Source organism: Tenrec ecaudatus, chromosome 18 (assembly GCF_050624435.1).
Source record: "Tenrec ecaudatus isolate mTenEca1 chromosome 18, mTenEca1.hap1, whole genome shotgun sequence".
Classification (NCBI taxonomy): domain Eukaryota; kingdom Metazoa; phylum Chordata; class Mammalia; order Afrosoricida; family Tenrecidae; genus Tenrec; species Tenrec ecaudatus.
In genome coordinates, this window is record NC_134547.1 from 52,584,093 (window position 1) to 52,602,716 (window position 18,624).

The following is an 18,624-nucleotide window of genomic DNA, read 5'->3' on the forward strand; positions in this document are numbered from 1 at the left end:
ATGCAAATCTCTACTTAACTTCTTAAGTTACACGTTGAATCTTCTTTTATAATAGGCTATATAAGGTACGTCCTGAAGATTTGATCTTTTATACCTAAATAAGATTAATGTATTCACCCCCATGTCCTGCCCAACTTTCCAAAGCCATCGACAAATAAAAGACAGTATAATGGATCTCACGTTCCATTACTTAAGTCCTCCACAAATGAGTTCCAGCCAAAGCAGACTCATAATGATTCCCTCTCTTATCCACAATGTCCTTCCTGATGATCAGAAATAAACATAGGAAAATACATAATTCAATATCATTTATAGCGAACCACCTCGGAAAGAAAATACTATTGTTTATGTTCCCTTTCTCTTAAACCGAAGGGGGAAATTTGGGTTTAAAGGCAGAAGTAAAATGGTAGGAAAGCCTTGACCTTTTCCCCCACATTACAGCACGTTGCTTGTTAAATTAGTTTTAGTAGTATGGGAAAAAATGAGGATGCTATACAACACTTTTTCTAGAAGAACTTCCATATTCTTTTAGAGGCAACTGCTTCTCAGAGGCAAGCTTCTATTGCTTGGGGCACTCCCCAAGCCACTGAATCAATTCTGACACACAGGGACCCTCATCTGTTTCCTCTGGGGCAGTGGCAGATTCTCAACTGCTAGACTTGTGGCTGGCAGCCCAGCGCTTACCCTGCAGGCCACCAGGGCCTCTGATAGGAGACAATGGGGATCGTATAAAACTCCAACCATAAGTAGCCTTATGCTTCCCTAAGAAAGCTTACTACCAATGAGTTTGTTGGGTGCTTTTGGCTTACCAAGGAGACCTGGACATGCTGCTAAGCGCCAGGTTGGAAGTTCAAACCCACCACCTACTGTGCAAGAAAAAGTTGAGACTGTCCGCTGCTCTAAAGGTTTCAAAGTCTTGAAATCCTATGCAAGGTCACGGTGAATAGACTTGACAGCGGTGGGTTTGGGCTCTTGGTATCAGCTGAACCAGCTTTGTTGCGTCATTCTTGGGAATGCCTCTGGCCTGCTTGTTGTGGGACTCCTCTGGAGATCTTCCGCTGCACAACCGCGAGAAAACCCCATTCCCCTACATCCCTCATCCTGCTGGCAGCAGTTTTGTTGGTCTGTTACTTCCTTACAATTAAATTATTTGGAGAAAATACCATAACTCTACATTAGTCCCACATTCCTTTATTCCTGAACACCTGTTTTCTGAAATACCTGCCAGGGGTCTGGACTGGTGATGGTGCTAGAAGACAAAGAATAATAGAAGCACAGGATCCACCTTCTGGAAAATCCCTGTCTGTGGTAGATAATGATACAAGTAAGTAATTCAACAAGTACGGAGGTAAGATCCCCTGAGGGGTAGTGGGTTACATGTTAGGCTGCTAACTAGAAGGTCAGCAGTTCAAAACCACCATCCGCTCCATGGGAGACCATTACAAGGTTGCCCTTCATTCCTCAAGGGTAGAAAGGGATGTCTTACAGGAATTTTATTGGTAAGACTTACCCAGAGTACCATCCAGCACCACTCTTGCGCTCACAGATTTTCTTTTGTTGCCCAAACTCAAAGAACATTTAAAGGCAACACAACTTTAGCTTCACCAGAAAGCCAAGACCATTATTTCAACATGGTTAAAGTCAGTGAAAACGAGTAGAGATTTCTTAGCGGAAGGATGAGAGAGATTGAGACACCATCTTCAGAAGTGCAAAGACCTGGGTGGAATATATGTCAAACAGGAGCTTCATCTACATTGTTTTTTGGTATATTTGTTTAATAAATGTTTCTGTGATATTGTCGTCATACTTTTTAACTCACCCATGTTAAATTTACAAGAAGGAAAGTATGGAATGTAGGAAATTTTCAAGAGGTCTGTAAGAAGTCATAATAATCTGACACTGGAAGAATGAGTAGGAGTTCGAATCTTCTAGGTGAAGGCAATGGCCATGTATGAAGGCGCTGACGTCATCACAGACTTTACAGAACAAAGAACTAGAAGATAAGGGGTCTTACAAACCAAGCCAAGCCCACTGCCATCAGGTCAGTTCAGAGTTATAGAGACCTAACTAGGGTCTCTGAGGCTGGAAAACTTCACCGGCAGCTTCAGCTTTCTCCCATGAAGTGACTGGTGTAGGGTCAAGCTACCGGCCTTGCAGACCACTGATTATAGCACCGTTAGCAAGGTCTAAATCTTATAGCATGTTACTATTCATGTTGTAAAATTTGGTTATCAACTAAAAATCATGGGGGGGATGAAGCAAAGGAGTATCGTGATCTGATAATGCTATAAAATAGGACAATAGAGAAAAAAATCAGTTTGGAGGATAAGCTTAAGTACAATGGCCTGCCCTTGAACTAGGAAAGCAAGAGATGGCAGCAATAGAAAAGATGACCCTTATTGGTATAGAACCATTGAACTCATCAACATTTATTTCTATGATTCATCTTTAGGGAAATTATATTCAAACACAGATAAATACACAAGTAACTAATTAATCAAATATAAGGATAAGTCAAAAATATTGTCATTGGGGTTCCAGTTCAGGCAACAATGAACGAGAGAAGTTCGACATGGTGCAAGGCACGTAGACCTCATGCTCACAATCATGTGGTGAAGATACCAATGCAGCTACAGTAAACACAGAGAGGATATGTTCCAGCAGAAAAATGACCCATGACTTGCTTCTAACCAATGGGAAATAATACATGTTGTATGCGATGATATGGATGTAATATTATTATATACGATTGAGGTGTCTGATAATCTCTTTGGGAGCAGTGAAGGAATGGGCTGCTATGTCTTGAGAACCAAATAGAGAGGTCACACACTAACGAGGGAAGGGTACCTTCCAGATAATCTCAGAAAATAAATAGAGACATCAAAGTCCAAAATTGGCAAGGAAATAAATGCTACCAACTGCCAGGTGGTCCTGGAAGTGGGTCCTTCTCCAAGTGCAATCTCACTTCCGCTTTGGCTGAAACCTTGGTTGAAGGTTTCTGAATTTCTGACCTCGTCGTGTGTCCTGTCTGGACTACTGACCCTCAGAAACTAAGTCATGAAATTCATTGTAAAAATACTCTGCAGAAGTTATGTTTTTTACTGCACTGGTTCTTAAAAACACACCTTAATCTCACATGTGCATGCTTGGAACTTGGAGGAGAGACTAGAATTCAGAAGTTTAAATTTTTAAAAAAGTAGTACAAAAAGAAAGGGCTATATCATCGAGGGTAGCAGAAAGAGTATTTCCAAATAAAAACATCACCGATGGCGAGAAATGTGTAAATGTGCTGGACACAATGGATGGATGGATGGATTGCGAGTGAGAAGCATTGTACAAGAACCCAATCAAGTGATTAAAAAAAATAAGAACATCACTACAGAATAATAGATCATTTGTTCAGACGGACTCGCCAGATTATATTTTAAGATTTACCCTATACCAAACACCTGGAGTGCTGACTGGTATAAATTTAAAACTTATGTGACTGGACACTATTTACACAAACAATGAGGGTTGGAGATAGGGCAACACTGTCAATAACACACAATCACAAACACAGAGCCATGCTTGTTAGGCAAACACACGCCATAAAAAAAGCAAAGATAGCTTGCAGATAGCAAACATATGTCAGTTCTAAGCCACCCTCAAAACCAGAAATCTGAACCAAAGCCCCACGACCTAAAATCCATAAAATTTGGAACAGAAAGCATTTGCTTCTACTCACACTTAGGTCTTCTCACACATTCGGCCCTAAGTCCTATCAATGCCGACCTTCCTTTTCTCAACAGTTGTACGTGCTACACCATTGACTACATTAATGCACCATCAATGGAATCACCCTACGGCCCCAGGGGTTCATTTACAATATTCCCCAGTGAGATGATAATAACATCTCCAAAGTGAGCCAGGGTTACATATAACCATACATATATGAATGGTTTTTGAGCTGAAAATTAATTGTAGCCTTAATCTTAAAAAATGACTTCTTATGGCCTAGCCCTATTGGTAATTTAGCTCATAAGAAATCACAGTAGATATGGGTGCTATAGCAAAGTACGTTGGAAAAATCATGACTGGCTATCAATAGGAATTGTGTCTGGGGTCTTAAAGGCTTGTTATAAAACTAGCAGCCATGTAAGTGACATGTCAAGTAAGTCCACATGGAAGAAGCACACTAGTCTGTCTGAGGCAAAGACTGTAAATAATAAAATTCAAATCCAGAGGAGGGATGGTATTAGAACTTAAAGTCTTAACTCTTGGTTTGCAGAGGAATATAGATGACAGTAAAAGCCAAAAATCAATTTGTAGGATCCACATACAGATTATGCATCAGAGACACAGGATGTGCACAGACTTGCTGTCACACAGAGTGCATTTTAAAGTGTATTACTGTAGGTATACTTAGGTTAAAATGTAATACCTGTTCATTGGATCTCACTTATGGTCCATTTTAAATTTGTTCTGATTTTTATTTTATTTTATTTTCTGCTGCCTTTTCAATTGAGGTTTTCTAGATTTTGCTTTGTATTTGTTTTGTTTCAATTTGCCTTTTATTTTTAGCGTGTATCTTTCATTCCTTTTGAAATCCAGGATAGGTAAATGCACAGAGGCAGTGACTGGATTAATAGTTTCCTAGGGATTTGGCAAGGGTAGTTGAGGAGAAATGAAAAACTAACAATGAGTCCAAGGAAGAAGAAAATGTTCTAAAATTGATGGTACAATAATTGCACAACTCTTTCTAATATAACTCAACTAGTGAATTGTATGATATGGGAATTGTATATCAATAAATCCATAAATATAAAATTAAAAGTAAATAATAAGTTTTATCCAAAAAAACCCTTAAAATAGAATAACATTTATTTTAGACAGACCATTGTGCTTACATCTTAATCTTTCTGTTAAATAAAATTATCAGGGCCAAAGACAACAATTTCTTCCCCTTGATGTTCAGAGAATCTAGAAGTTGGTTGCAGGTTTTGACTGAGAAAGATCAGGGGGTAACCTAATGACACATGGTGATTCCCCAGGACGTGGGCAAAGCCTCCAATGTATAGAACTCTTGCCAGCCAAGCAGAGTATTCCATGTGTTTATATACGTTTTCCTCTTAAAATCCAGTTTTAAAGAAGAAACTCCGACTCAGAGAGCTGAATAGCCTTCCCATCGACACCCAGTAGTGAAGGGAACATGTACACTTCAAACACTTGTCTGTCTGACTTCAAAGCCTGGGGCTTTAACTTTGAACACATCAAGGAAGCATTAAATCAGAAACCAGGAAGTACATTTTTAATGTTCTTTAAGCTGTCTTAAGCCTAACCTTAGATCCCACATATCTACCCATTCCCCCCGAAATTGGTTTCCATCGTAACAGATGCTCTGTGCACTTCAGAATGACTGAGAGATTGAAAACGTCTCACGCTTTAGGATTAATAAAGAATATCTTTTCAGCTTAAAGAAGATGTCACATCTAATTTGCCAAATCTAAAACTCCTTCAAGACACATGTGACTTTGGTCTCTGACATTGACGATATTTCAATGTTGGCTTTCTGAAGCCTATATATAGATGCATGTTGATCAAAAGGGGAAACATGCATAACAGATTTTCAAATTCTCAGGGAATTCATACTCACTACAGCCGTGGATGCTGGAAGAACCCTCGATATTACTACACAGTGATCATCTTTGAACTGTAAATCAAAACTCTCCCTGAAGTCTTCTGAAAACCAGACTGGGCTCTTTGGAGAACTATCTACAGGGCATCAAATTGACAACACTCATTTAAAAGACTGGTAGGAAAGTTAGGGATTTGTGCTAAGGGAAAGCGGGGAGGAAGTATTTGAAAAAGGAGGCTGAGGAAGTTGGTGCGGTAAAGAATGTCAAAAATGTTTCCGACATGTATATGTAGCTGTTAAATGAATCGGCATATGTACTGCTGTGTATATTCCCAAGAAAAACATAAACTAAAATTGTAGGATCACCTTTCTCACCCTGACCCACACAGCGCAACAACTTTGTTCAGGATGCTCTGAAATATATTCCGATCAAATGCGATTCACTAGATGGATCGAACGCAAAAGCTTCCATGTAGTATAGAAAACAATCACACATCTTTAAATGCATCCACCTGCCAGCTCATTTGAATATGGTGCTAATTGCCTCTGTGTACCAGATTTCTAGGGCCTGGAAAGGGAGGAATGACGCTGAAATGGTTTCTGCGTGGCAGGAATCAACCTTTTAGCTGCTAAGCAGAGATCCCACGCAGCCTCTGTCCTCCCAACCTTGCAGGCCTTGCTTCTTCTTCAGGCTAAAGCACGATGCGTCTACTTTTCATCAGGAGAGCCCTTCAGAACTGGCTGCAGGTGCCCTGCATCCCGAGGACTTGGGAGAATGGAACTGATCACCTCCCGTTCCCATCTCAGGGAAGTCATGTTGCCGGTGACATCTCCAGGTCTCCCCAGATAGTCGAGAGCAGCAGTTCTCAACCCATGGGTTGTGACCCCTTTGGGGGTCAAACCACCCTTTCACAGGGGTTGCCCCATTCATAACAGTAGTAAACTCACAGTACAAAAAAATGAAAATAACTTTATGGTTGGGGGGGTGGGTCACCACAACAAGAGGGACTTTCTTAAAAGGTCACGGCATTGGGAAGGTTGAGAACCACTGGTCTAGAGGCTCATGATATGCTATGGTAACCCTTCCACTGCTCAGCAAAGTAGGTCATCCTCCCGGCCAGATTATGAGTCCATTGGAGGCAGGACTTGGTTAAGAGGGGAAAAAATCATTTCTTGCATATGCCCTTGCTTGGGGAGTGCCAAGCCACAGACATGCCTTTTGCATCACATATTATTTGCTAACACAAGGAAAGGAAGCCAGATGTTTAAGGAACTCTGCACTAAATACCTTTAAATCCATGGTGTGGGGGTCATGGCCAATTTGCTTCCCTTTGAACCCTTGGGATTACATGAAAGACAAAGTTCCAGTGTTATTCCACTGGATACGCAATTAAAGTTTTCGGACACGTGCCAATAACCTATGAAAGCCAAGGAAGAGCAGCTAATACTGTCTATTCCAATGCTATCGTGCATTCCAAACTCTATAGACACTGCTAACAGACATAGGTCCTGTTGTTCATTGAGTCAGGGGCAGCTTGACGGAGCCTAACCGCAGCAGCAAAAGGCACGGTGGTGGTAAACTGCTCAGCTGCTAGCCCACCTGTCCATGTGGTCTGTACCCAGGAGAAACTCTACACGAGAAATCTAGGGCAACCTGCTTCTGGCAAAATTCACAGCCTTAGACCCTTGGGGGGCAGTTCTACTCCATCATACAGCGTCTCTGAGTTAGAATCAACTAGATGACAGTAATCGAGTGAACTATATCAGTCATCATACTTACCTAATATAGTATGTGACATTTACTTTCTATTTAGAATACAAAATACTAGTAGCAAATTAAAGTTTCCATTTCGAGTCACAATTTTTACAAATAAAATGGTACGCATTTGCTTTAATATGACATGGTGGTTGACATATTTGATGCTAAGCAAACATCCTGAAGGTGACTCTCAATGAAGAAGGGAATAGGGGGGGTGTCAATGAATAAGGATATTAACAAGAATTGTCAACTAGTTCTGCGGCCTCCAGAGAACAAACCCCGAGCCACTAAGCCCAAGAGTCCCCAAACTCAGCTGTTGTCACTGTGACTGTCTTTCTGTACTTAAAGGTCCTCAATAAATGCTCGTTCAATGTATGTGATGATAATTAAAGGTCAAATAGCCATGTGGATCGAAACCACAAGGCAAAAATAACAGGAGTCATACTAGAAAGACCCCCCCCACACACACACACTTTTGTTTTCTTTCCTTCTGTTCCCATAGACTGGAATTTTAATACATGACTTCCTGTGGGAGAATTGTGCGATGTAATGAAGGCAGTCTGGAGACCTTGGGGGCATCCCAAGGCAGCAGATTTCCATTGGCAGAAAGCAAAAGCAGGGAGCTGGGCATGAGCTTGAAAAGCAAACCTGGCCTTAACCTGGAAGGGGATTCCTAGTTAGCCGCCTTGAGGTAAGTACATAAGGAAAGGCCGCTCACAATAAAATTTCTAATATTAAAGTCACTTTTCAGAGCCAGAGGACCAAGAAAAACAAAAAGCACGGGAGAGTAGTCAAAGAGAAATAAAAAGCACGGAAGAATGAATGAATATAAGAATAAATACTTCACTGCTTCATTAAATGCCTTATTAACTTGGTAAACTTACTTCGCAAACTGGGAAAACCAAGCCAGGCACAAAAAGCATCCACAACTTATGGTTCCATCTGTGTGGGGTCCAGAGAAAGACACCCACCTCTATGGCCCGGATAACGGTTGCTCCCAGGGCTTAGATTCAAAACCTTTTGTGGCTTCCTTTGCAAGGAGGCCTTGTGGCCTCGTGGTTCTGCGACGGGCTGCTAAACTTGAGCGGGGTCACCAGTGGGAAACCCCCAGCTGCTCTTTGAGAAATAGATGAGGCTTTTCTGCTCCCTGAAGGGGCTCCTGTGCCCAGAAACCCACAGTGCAGTTCGAACTGTCCCCCAGGGTCTCTGAGAGCCAGAATCGATTTCCTGGTAACGTGTTTCTTTTCTTGGAACTTGGCTTCTTTGAGGGTGGGTAGGGAGGAGGAAGATGTACTCAGCACCTGCATGGCAACTAACAACTTGTGTACACCACCAACCAGGGAAACATGTAAGTGCTGGCTTTTACAGGCCCCCTGGGTGGCTCCAGCACCCCTCCCGTGGAACGTACTGCCCATTTTGGTGAACAGTGCTGTGGGGGGGAGAGCAGCAGCCAAGAGCTATAAGGAAGAAATCTTGAGAGGGCTGGGAGGGAGAGAGAGGGTGGGGATTAAAGTGGGTAAGGAACACACACACATACACACATCTTATTCTGATCATTGCCCCACTTGTTGGTTACACAAATATGTTCAGCTTGCACTGTTACGATATATGCAGTACACTGTAAGAACATTACACTTCCACATGTAGATTTTGTTTTAATGGGAGAGTCAAGAAAAGGTGAAAATGCATTTAAAAAACAAACAACAACAAAAAAACCTTGAACAAAAACAAACATTGCTGTCTCTGTTAGAGAAAAATCTAAATTCCTCATGCCTGTCACCCTGACCCCAGATGTGGAGACTCCTAAATCCACCGCCCTTGAATTTTCTCTGCCCTCCAGCACCGCCTTCCTGAAAGGCCCTTCCAAAGTGCTGAGACACTGGGGGCAGCTCTAAGATGCACACGGGCATTTCTCCGCTCCTTTCATTTTGACCTTGTTACTTGTCCCACATCCATAACTGCAAGTGGATTGTGGGATAGTACTGTCACTTTCTTGTATCAGCAACCCTGATAATGACACAGGAATTAGAAACACGATTAAAAACCAAAATTCTAGGAGGTGATTATCATTCTGAAAACTCTTCTGTCAAGGGGAGAATAAGGACAAGAAAGACTTGCACAAGGATGAATTTTGCCCTTGGTTTTTAGACAAACTCACGCAGTGTTTTCTTTGATAATTACAAAAGAAATAAGCACAGAAGACTCTAGGTTGTCTTACATCCATTAACAAGCTCTGTGAATACAAATGGAGAAGTGACATTGCATTCAGTAAGAAGAGTCTTTCTCGTGCAGCACTGAGAATAGCCCTTCTTTTTCACTTTCTCTCCCAGACCAAAATGTATGATGCTTTCATCGGCATGGTGAAAGGAGGATCCCACCCCCTGTGCTAGCTCTCACTTTTCTAAGGATTTAACATTTCAGCTTATAGCTTTTATCTGTGCAGCAATGTTTGGCAGATGAGAAAAAGACAGGGAAAAATGTTCATCTTCTACTCCAAGTCTTGTATAAGGAACTGTCCTACAGATTACTAAAACCCACCCCATGCCTTGCCTTGGAGAATCACATTTTTTCACAAGGATACAAGAGTTATCATCTAGTCTCAAAATCCATCTAATGAAATGCTGAGCATAATAAATATCTGTTATCTTTCTGAATTGTTTACATAGAGGGGGAGGGAAAGAGTATGGTTTTAGCACCTCTCTCAATTGACCAAAATTCTTCAGCATAATTTAATTTTCACTGTGCACTCATACTACCCAGCTGACTATAGTTCTTAAGAATTTTTTGTTTTTATGAAACAGAGTATGTGCTTTCTGCTGAATGGTGATTCAGAGACAGATGGAAGTGTCATGGATTCCGGCAGTGGGGTGTGCCTAAGGTTCAGTGTATTTCTGTAGAAACAAACACTAGAAACCCCAGCAAGATGTCTCCAATGGCTCGTCTTCTCTCTGCTGGTTTATCCCAACCTCCTTCTCTAAATCTAGCTTTCTCTCTCTCTCAAATGCATACCATCTTACCAAGTCTGCTTGCTGGGTTTTCAGGTTCATCCCTTTTTTAATGGTGAGCAGGCTAGAGAGAGAACATTTCTACGTCCCCTCAGTCCTCATGGGTGGAAAGAAAATTCTTTCAGTTAAGGCTAACTGGTCTTTCAAAAAAAAAAACAACATTTTATTGAAGGCTCATACATCATTATTTTCTAGACATTTCATTTCTTTTTTTATTAAATACTTTTATTGGGGGCTCTTACATCTTTTATCACAATCCATATTCAACATCATCCTGGAAGTCCTAGCTAGTACAATATGACAATAAAATAATTAAATGGTATACACAGTTTGGAAAGGAAGAAATAAAATGTTTCTATTCCCTGATGAAATGAAGCCCTAGGGAGGAAACACTAAAAAATTCTACAAATCACTCCTAAATCTAATAAGTGGATATTTTAAGTCCAAAGAATAAAGGTCACTATAAAAGAACCATTGCTTTTCTAAACATCAACCATAACTAGAATTTGAACTAGAACATAACACATAAAATAACATCTAAAATTAATAGAAGTTTGTACAGGGATTACATGTGGGAAAATAGTGAAATAGTAATGAAAAATATAATAATATCTAAATTAATGGAGAGGGATATATTATATTTATGGACTAAATGATATAACATTGTAAATACGTGAATTCCTGAAAAGTTCATCTATATTTTCAACATAATCCCAATAAAAATCCTTGTAAGCTATTTCATAATATTTAAAAATTGATCTTAAATTTATATTTAAAAGCAATGGACCTTGAATAGCCAATTCAATACTAAAGAAGAAGAATGAAGTTGGCACCCTCACAATACCTTATTCTAGAGGTTGCTATAAATTACATAATCAAGACAGTGTGGTATTGAAAAAAATAATAGACATATAGGTCAACAGAGTAGAATAGGTAGTCCAAAGTTAGATCCACAGAAATATAATCAATAGACTTTTTTACACAAACACAATTTATTTGATTTAGCACAGGATTTTCAACAAATGCTACTGTATCAAGTGGATGTCCATATGCAAAAAAATGAACCTTACAAAAAATTAACTCGAAGTAAATCTTAGAGCTAAATGTAAAACTGGAATTCACAATTATTTTGAAGAGTATCACAGGAGAAAATGTACATGACCTTGGGTCTGGTGCTGAACTTTTAGAGAAAGCACTAAAAGAACAGTTCAGACAGTGGGGAGAGAGATAAGTTAAACTTCATTATGTTCTAAATCCTTCTTCTTGGAAAATAGTAAGAGTATCAAAAGATAAGCAAAACTCACAACTGGTAAAGGACTTATAGCTGAACTACCCAAAGAAATCTTAAGACTCAATAATAAAAAAATAACTCCAATTAAAAAGTTTGGGGCAGATACTTCACTGAAGAATATATGTAGATGGACATGAAGCATATGAAACAACTCAACATTCTTGATCATTAGGGAATGGTAGGTCAAAGTCTACTGGATGCAATGCCAGTCTATTGGGATTTCACGTGAGCAGTATGTCGTAGGTCTCCATGACTGGCGTCTTATGGAGGATTATCTCTGGGCCTTAGAACTAAGGCAGCTTTGGGTGGATTTAAGCTTCGAACTTTCAGTTCATCGTCCAGTGCTTAAATACTTGCACCACATAGGAACTTCTTACACATCTGTTAAAATGGAAAAAATCCAAGCCCCACCCACTCCCCGTATGAGAATACCAATTGCTGATAAGGACATGGAACAAGAATTGTCATTCAACCTGGATGAACCTTGAATCCATTGTACTGAGTGAAATCAAACAAACAAAGCAGGTCACTATTTGTGATTTTATTTAAACATCTAGAATAGATAAAGGCCTAGAGATGACTTTATCAGTGTTTATAAAAGTCCAAGGAAGTAGAAGAAAGGGATGTTGAGTTGGCAAAAATTAAATTCTCTATATATGTATATTTCACAACTATAAATAACAACCTCTCATTCAGTGCCGGTAGGAATGCAAAATGTTTAAGTTACTTTGGAGCATTTTAGATTCTTAAATTAAAATGAACAGAGCCATTTTCATCACTGGCACAAATGTGTCATTAAATTACAGGAAAGATCTTCAAAAAAGTTGCTTACTTGGTAATCCAAAATATCACTGATATTCATTGTACCTAAGAGTTTCTCTGTTATTTTACTTTTAAAAAAGGGGCTTTACACTCCCTCAATGCACGAATATTTTCTTGTATTAAATTGGCACTCTACGATGCTCACCCTCCTGACACAATTGATGAAGCCAAAGCGGGTGAACAAGTAAATGTAGTGAAGAAAGCTGATGATGCCCGGCTATCAAAAGAGATAGTGTCTGGGGTCTTAAAGGCTTGAAGATAAACAAGTGGCCATCTAGCTCAGAAGCAACAAAGCCCACATGGAAGAACACACCAGCCTGTGTGATTGAGTGGTCCTGAAGGGATCAGTTATCAGGCATCAAAGAACAAAAAATCATATCAGTGGCTGCACACCTCCATGATACAATCGCCAAAGACAAACAGGTGCATAAGCAAATGTGGCGAAGAAAGCAGATGGTGCCCGGCTATCGAAAGATATAGTGTCTGGGGTCTTAAAGGTGAACAAGCAGCCATTTAGCTCAGAAGCAATAAAACCCACATGGAAGAAGCACACCAGCCAGTGCGATCACGAGGTGCCAAAGGGACCAAGTATAAGGCATCATGCAATATATATACACACACACACACACACACACACACACACACACCACAATGAATGAAGGGGGAAGTGCAGAGTGGAGACCCAAGGCCCATTTGTTGGCCACTGGAAATCCCCTCATAGACGGGTTTAGGAGAGGAGGTGGGTCAGTCAGGGTGCAATGTAGTACCGATAAAGAACACAGCTTTCCCCCAGGTCCTGGATGCTCCTTCCTCCCAAATACCATGATCTGAATTCTACCTTGCAGGACTGGATAGGGCAGAGGTTGTACACTGGTGCATATGGGAGCTGGAGGCACAGGGAATCCAGGGTGGACAATATCTTCAGGACCAGAGGTGTGAGGGGCGATGCTGGGAGAGTGGAGGGTGAGTGTGTTGGAAAGGGGGGACTGATTATAAGGATCCACATGTGACCTCCTCCCTGGGAGATGGACAGAAGAGAAGGGGGGGGAGGGAAACTCCGGATAGGACAAGATATGACAAAATAACAATCTATAAATTATCAAGGGGAGCGGGGAGGGAGGGGGAAAAAAGAGGACCTGATGCAAAGGGCTTAAGTGGAGAGCAAATGCTTTGAAAATGATTAGGGCAAAGAATGTACAGATGTGCTTTATACAATTGATGTATGTATATGTATGGATTGTGATGAGTTGTATGAGCCCCTAATAAAATGTAAAAAAGGGGGCTTTATAGATTTTTATTAACTGGTGAAATTTTTAATACCCAAACCCCTTCACCTGTTATAGGATAGACTATCTTATGAAATATATATCTGAAAGAGAATGTGATTAAAAGTTGAGAAACAACTCATATAGCTAAAAATAGAATAATTCAGATGTGTATTTCCTTTCCTTACTAATCTCTTCTTTATAACAATATGACTATTCATATCTTGCAAGCACAATATGCCTCCCCCGTCTTTTGATTATCTATGCCTCATAATGTAATTGTTTAGTGTTATGTTTGTCTTTTTGTAGGGTGTCTAATATGAAATGTGTATACACAGACACAGGTGCAGACACATCTCTTTCTCACTGGTCTGTCTTCACTGGTCTAATGCACAGCTTCTCTTTCAGTTCTTTTATCACCTATGCTGTTAGTAGCAGAACGTAGAAGAGAAGATACACCTAGCTTCTCTTGCTTTTCTGTGCATATATATATCCTGTGACAAGAATGCTGTCTTTTTATTCTCTTTATGATATTACAGATGGAGAAAATGGGAGGGGGAATAGGACTACCCTCATAAAACAATGATTATAAATTCACCCTGAAATAAAAGCATTGGGCTTAAAAATCAAATAGCCACCTTTGAAATACAGAGAATTCAGAAAGGACAATCTCTAAACCCAGGATGCCCGGGTATCAAAGCTAAAGGTAGAATAGTAATCTACACAGACGGGCCTGAGGAAACCTCAACTGACTTTGAAAATCAAGGTTTGAGAAGAGCGCATTGCATACCAAAAAATATTGACAAAGGTGTCCCACATTCATTTTCAGCCATGGCTTTAGAATTTCACAGATGTGCGTTTTGGAGCTGCCCTGACATGTAGTTGATACACTTCACTGACAGGCAAATGGGAAAAAAAGTTGAACTTTCTGAGCTTTTACTTTCCAGCCTATGTTTTTTTTAAACCAAGATTTTCTGAAATGGCAATGTAGAAAATACTCATCATACTGGGTGCGATGGTGCTTACCCACCGAGATCCACACAAACACGTGACTTGAATAACTAGACGACGCTCCCCTTGAATCGATAAACACATTGAGCCCTAAAACATTAATTTTCATATCATGGCAAAAAGATAAAAGGACTATGAGGTTGTCTGGGTAGAATTCCCTTGATTTTTCAACCTTCCCCCTATCATGCTATTTTCTAGAGTGCTTTAATTTTCCTAACGATGCATACCTTTACTGATTTGAAAATATGTCTCAGTATTTCAAGTACCAGAAGATTACTTGAGTCTCTTTCCTCAGAAGAGTTTTACTGAAGGTCTGAGAAAATGATGGCCAAAGCCCTGGTTGTGTAGCAGTTACCTGTGGGCCCGCAAGATCAGCACTTAGAAACCACCAGCTGCTCCACAGAAGAAAGATGAAGCTTTCTACAGTCTTGGAAACCCACAGGGGCAGTTCTGCCCTTTCTTGGAGGGTTGGAATCATGAGTTTGGGGTTGGATTTCAAGGGATTTATCAGAAGGGGGAAGTATAGTTCAATGTTCAGAGAGGTTAACCAAAGTATCTAGAAATGGGAAGAAGCAAAATGTGAGTAAACAGAAGATGTACAAGGGAGGCTACAGAACTTGGGAAATTTTTGTCATTATTTTTAAATGGAAATATTTCATGAACGTTTTAAAGGCCCCTGGCTCTTATTTCAGAAGGGCAAAAAGAGACACAGCTAGGATAATTAACCATAATTATAATTAGCACGCACAGAGCTTCTTGTTGTTCTAAGGTGACTTCAAGTTGGATTTAACTAATAATCGTTTGCACAACAGAACACAACTCTGCAGCATTCCCTCAGTCATGGCAATGAGGCAGCCACTGTGCCACTTGAGCTCCTTGAGAAGTTTCTGGGTTTTTTGTTTTTTTGTTTGTTTTTTATCTTAGGGGAGAGCGAATGCAGTCCCCCACTACCACAAATTATGCAGTCGAGTTTCCACATTTGGGGAGATCACAGGGGTCAGCACATCTGGAGTGCAATGGATAAGCCTCACCCTGGGAAAACCACCTTCGTGAGCATGGTATGAAGTTTCTTGTTTTTAGCTGTTGCTCGACTTTACCAAACATGATGTCCTTCTGCAGAGACTAATACCTCCTGACAACATTCTTAAAGTACACGAAGCAACAGCTCCCTTTTACTGGCTCCTTCCAATTAGATTTGCTCATTCTTCTTGAAGTCCATGCATTCTTTAGCAACACCGTAATTCAAAGGTATTAATAGTTTGCGTTCTTCCTTATTTATTGTCTGCCTTTCTCATGCATAATCCAGGCACACTGTAGTACATTTTGCTTCTTTTTCTTTATATCCTTAAAGAGGGCCTTCATAGAAAATTTTCCAAATGCAATACATTGCTTGATTTCTTGACTGTTGTCTGCATGAGTGTTGGTTGTGGATCCAAGTGAGATGAAATAATTGACAGCTAATCTTTCTCTATTTATCTTACTCCAATTGTGAGCCTATCATTATTCCCCAAGTCCCTGGAAAAGGACATCATGCTTGGTGAAGTAGAGGGACAGCAAAAAAATTAAAAAGAGAGATCCTCCACAAGACGGATCAGCACCGAGACTGCAACAATGGACTCCAATTTAAGGACAATGTTGAGGATGGGACAGGACCCGGCAAGTGTTTCCTTCTGCTGCACATTGCATGAGTAGGAAGAGACACAAAGGCACCTAACAACAATGAGTAAAATATTGATTAGCTGGTTATTAAATGGAAACTTAAATGTTAGCAATTCCAGAAGAGCAAGAATTAAGGCAGGATTAAAAGGGAGGCTACAGACAAGAGCCTCCTCTTCACAGAGGATGAGCATGTTTCATTGGTATTATGAAAAGAGAAGTTTAGTTGCTCTTTTAAGTCTGGTACATTTACCACTTCTCACACTTCCTTGTCAGCAACTTTGCCATTAGGATATATTAACTCATAGACCATTCAGGAAGACTTTGGGGATCTACTCCAATCCACATATTGAAAATTACGGCTTCGCTTTCATCCTAAGATGCCAGATTCAGTTACTTTACCAACTGTCTCCACACCCCTAAGAAGGCTGGCTGCTGTATACAGAACAGCGAGAGCACAGGTTCACCTTTCTTCCAGCATTGCAGCCACAGCGGCTGCTGTCATTCATATCAGGTAGAGCAGCTGGATTTTCTTTTGAGTGTTCATTTCAAGCATCATGATTTCCCTCCCATGTTTTCCTAAAGAATTTCCATTTTGTCTGTTTCTCTGAATCAAACAAGATTTAAAAAATCAAATCCATCAAGATCTGCCCCTCTATGGTTCTCATATAGAATCTCCCCTTTGAAAATAGAGAGATACTGCCAAGTTCTCAAAAATTTTAATCAGATCCCTCTTGCTGGTCTCTTGATTCCTCACTCGCTCAGCTCCCCCTCTCCCCTTCCATCCTTGCTCCCTTGTCCTCCTTCCCTTCCCCCTCTCTCCACGTGGACCACCAAGCAGACCATAAAATGTGTCTGATTCCATTATTACAATCTCTCTTCTACCACTCATGCTCTCGATGACTTTAATGTTATATATATATATATATATATAAAGTTTTAATCAGAAGGAGCACACCACAACCTCTAAATTTTGAGACTTGCATTGCATTTAAGACAGCTTGGCAGCATAGATGTTCTCTGATTTTTTTAAACATATATGACATGCATTGTTTCTTCAATTACATATATATATATATGTTTCTTCAATTATATATATATGTATTTCTTCAAATATATATATATATGTGTGTGTGTACCCCAAAAAACAGGATTTCTTTTTCAAAGCTACATATTTAAATATTTTCACCAAAACACCTTAGCACTTTTCAAAGTACTCTCCATTACACTTAACACATTTGTCAAATCTGAGATTGTATTTTTGGAAACATTTTGCAAACTCATCTGTTGGGGTGGCTGACAGCACCTCCCTCATTTTTCTCCTCCCCTCTTCTACATCATCAAATCACTGTCCTTTCATGTCCCTCTTCAGTCACAGAAACAAAAAGAAGCTGCTCACGTAAGATGTGTGGGGTAAGAGAGGGATGCTGGTTTTTGCCAAAAACTGTCACACTGAGATGACTATGTGAGCAGGTGCATTGTGGTGGTGACAAAACCAGTCCCCCATCTGCCACAAATCAGGCCTTTTTTATTGCACACAGTTATGCAGTCTTTTCAGAATCTCTAAATAGAAAGCTTGATGAACAGTCTGACCTGGTGGAATGAACTCCAAATGCACTGAGTTGACTTTTGCATCCATCCAGGAAGGTGATAAACATCCAGAACTAGGTTTGTCATCAAACACCATTTCACCATTTTTTAAAAATGAGAAAACCACTAATATTCTTTAGTTTTTTTCCATAGCACTGTCCTTATAAGCTGTGTTCAACATCACAACAGTTTCGGCTGCATTTTTCCTGCACAGGAAACAAAATTTCACAGCCGCACGCCAATCTCTTAAATCGGTCATCGCAAAAAAAAAAAAATTGAATAAAACCGTTTTTATGAAAAATTCAGGGACCAGAAAGAAACTTCCTAGATGACCCCACTGTGTACACTAACTCAGAGTGAGTTGCTTGATGCTTGCCTAGCAGAGAAAAATGCATACAAAGAAAGTTTCTCTCCACCCAGGACAATTCTGTTTTAGTGGGGGGTGACACACACATAGGGGGGGATCTACTAATTATTCTTTAAGTAATCTTCTTTATTTGGCAGCAAAACATATTAATGAGTAATGGCAGGAACAGAAAGCAAATCCAGGCAAGTTTTGCCATAATAATTTGCATTAACATTATTTACATGCATGCTAGATCAACATT

The 18,624-nt window shown here is 40.1% G+C and overlaps 1 protein-coding gene and 1 pseudogene across 1 annotated transcript in view; both read right to left on the reverse strand.

Annotated features, from left to right (window-relative positions):
• Positions 1 to 18,624, reverse strand: part of CDH8 (cadherin 8) — a 447,886-nt gene that overhangs the window by 247,417 nt on the left and 181,845 nt on the right. The gene's annotated exons all lie outside the window — the stretch shown is intronic.
• On the reverse strand, positions 15,692 to 15,839 carry LOC142432992 (U1 spliceosomal RNA; annotated as a pseudogene).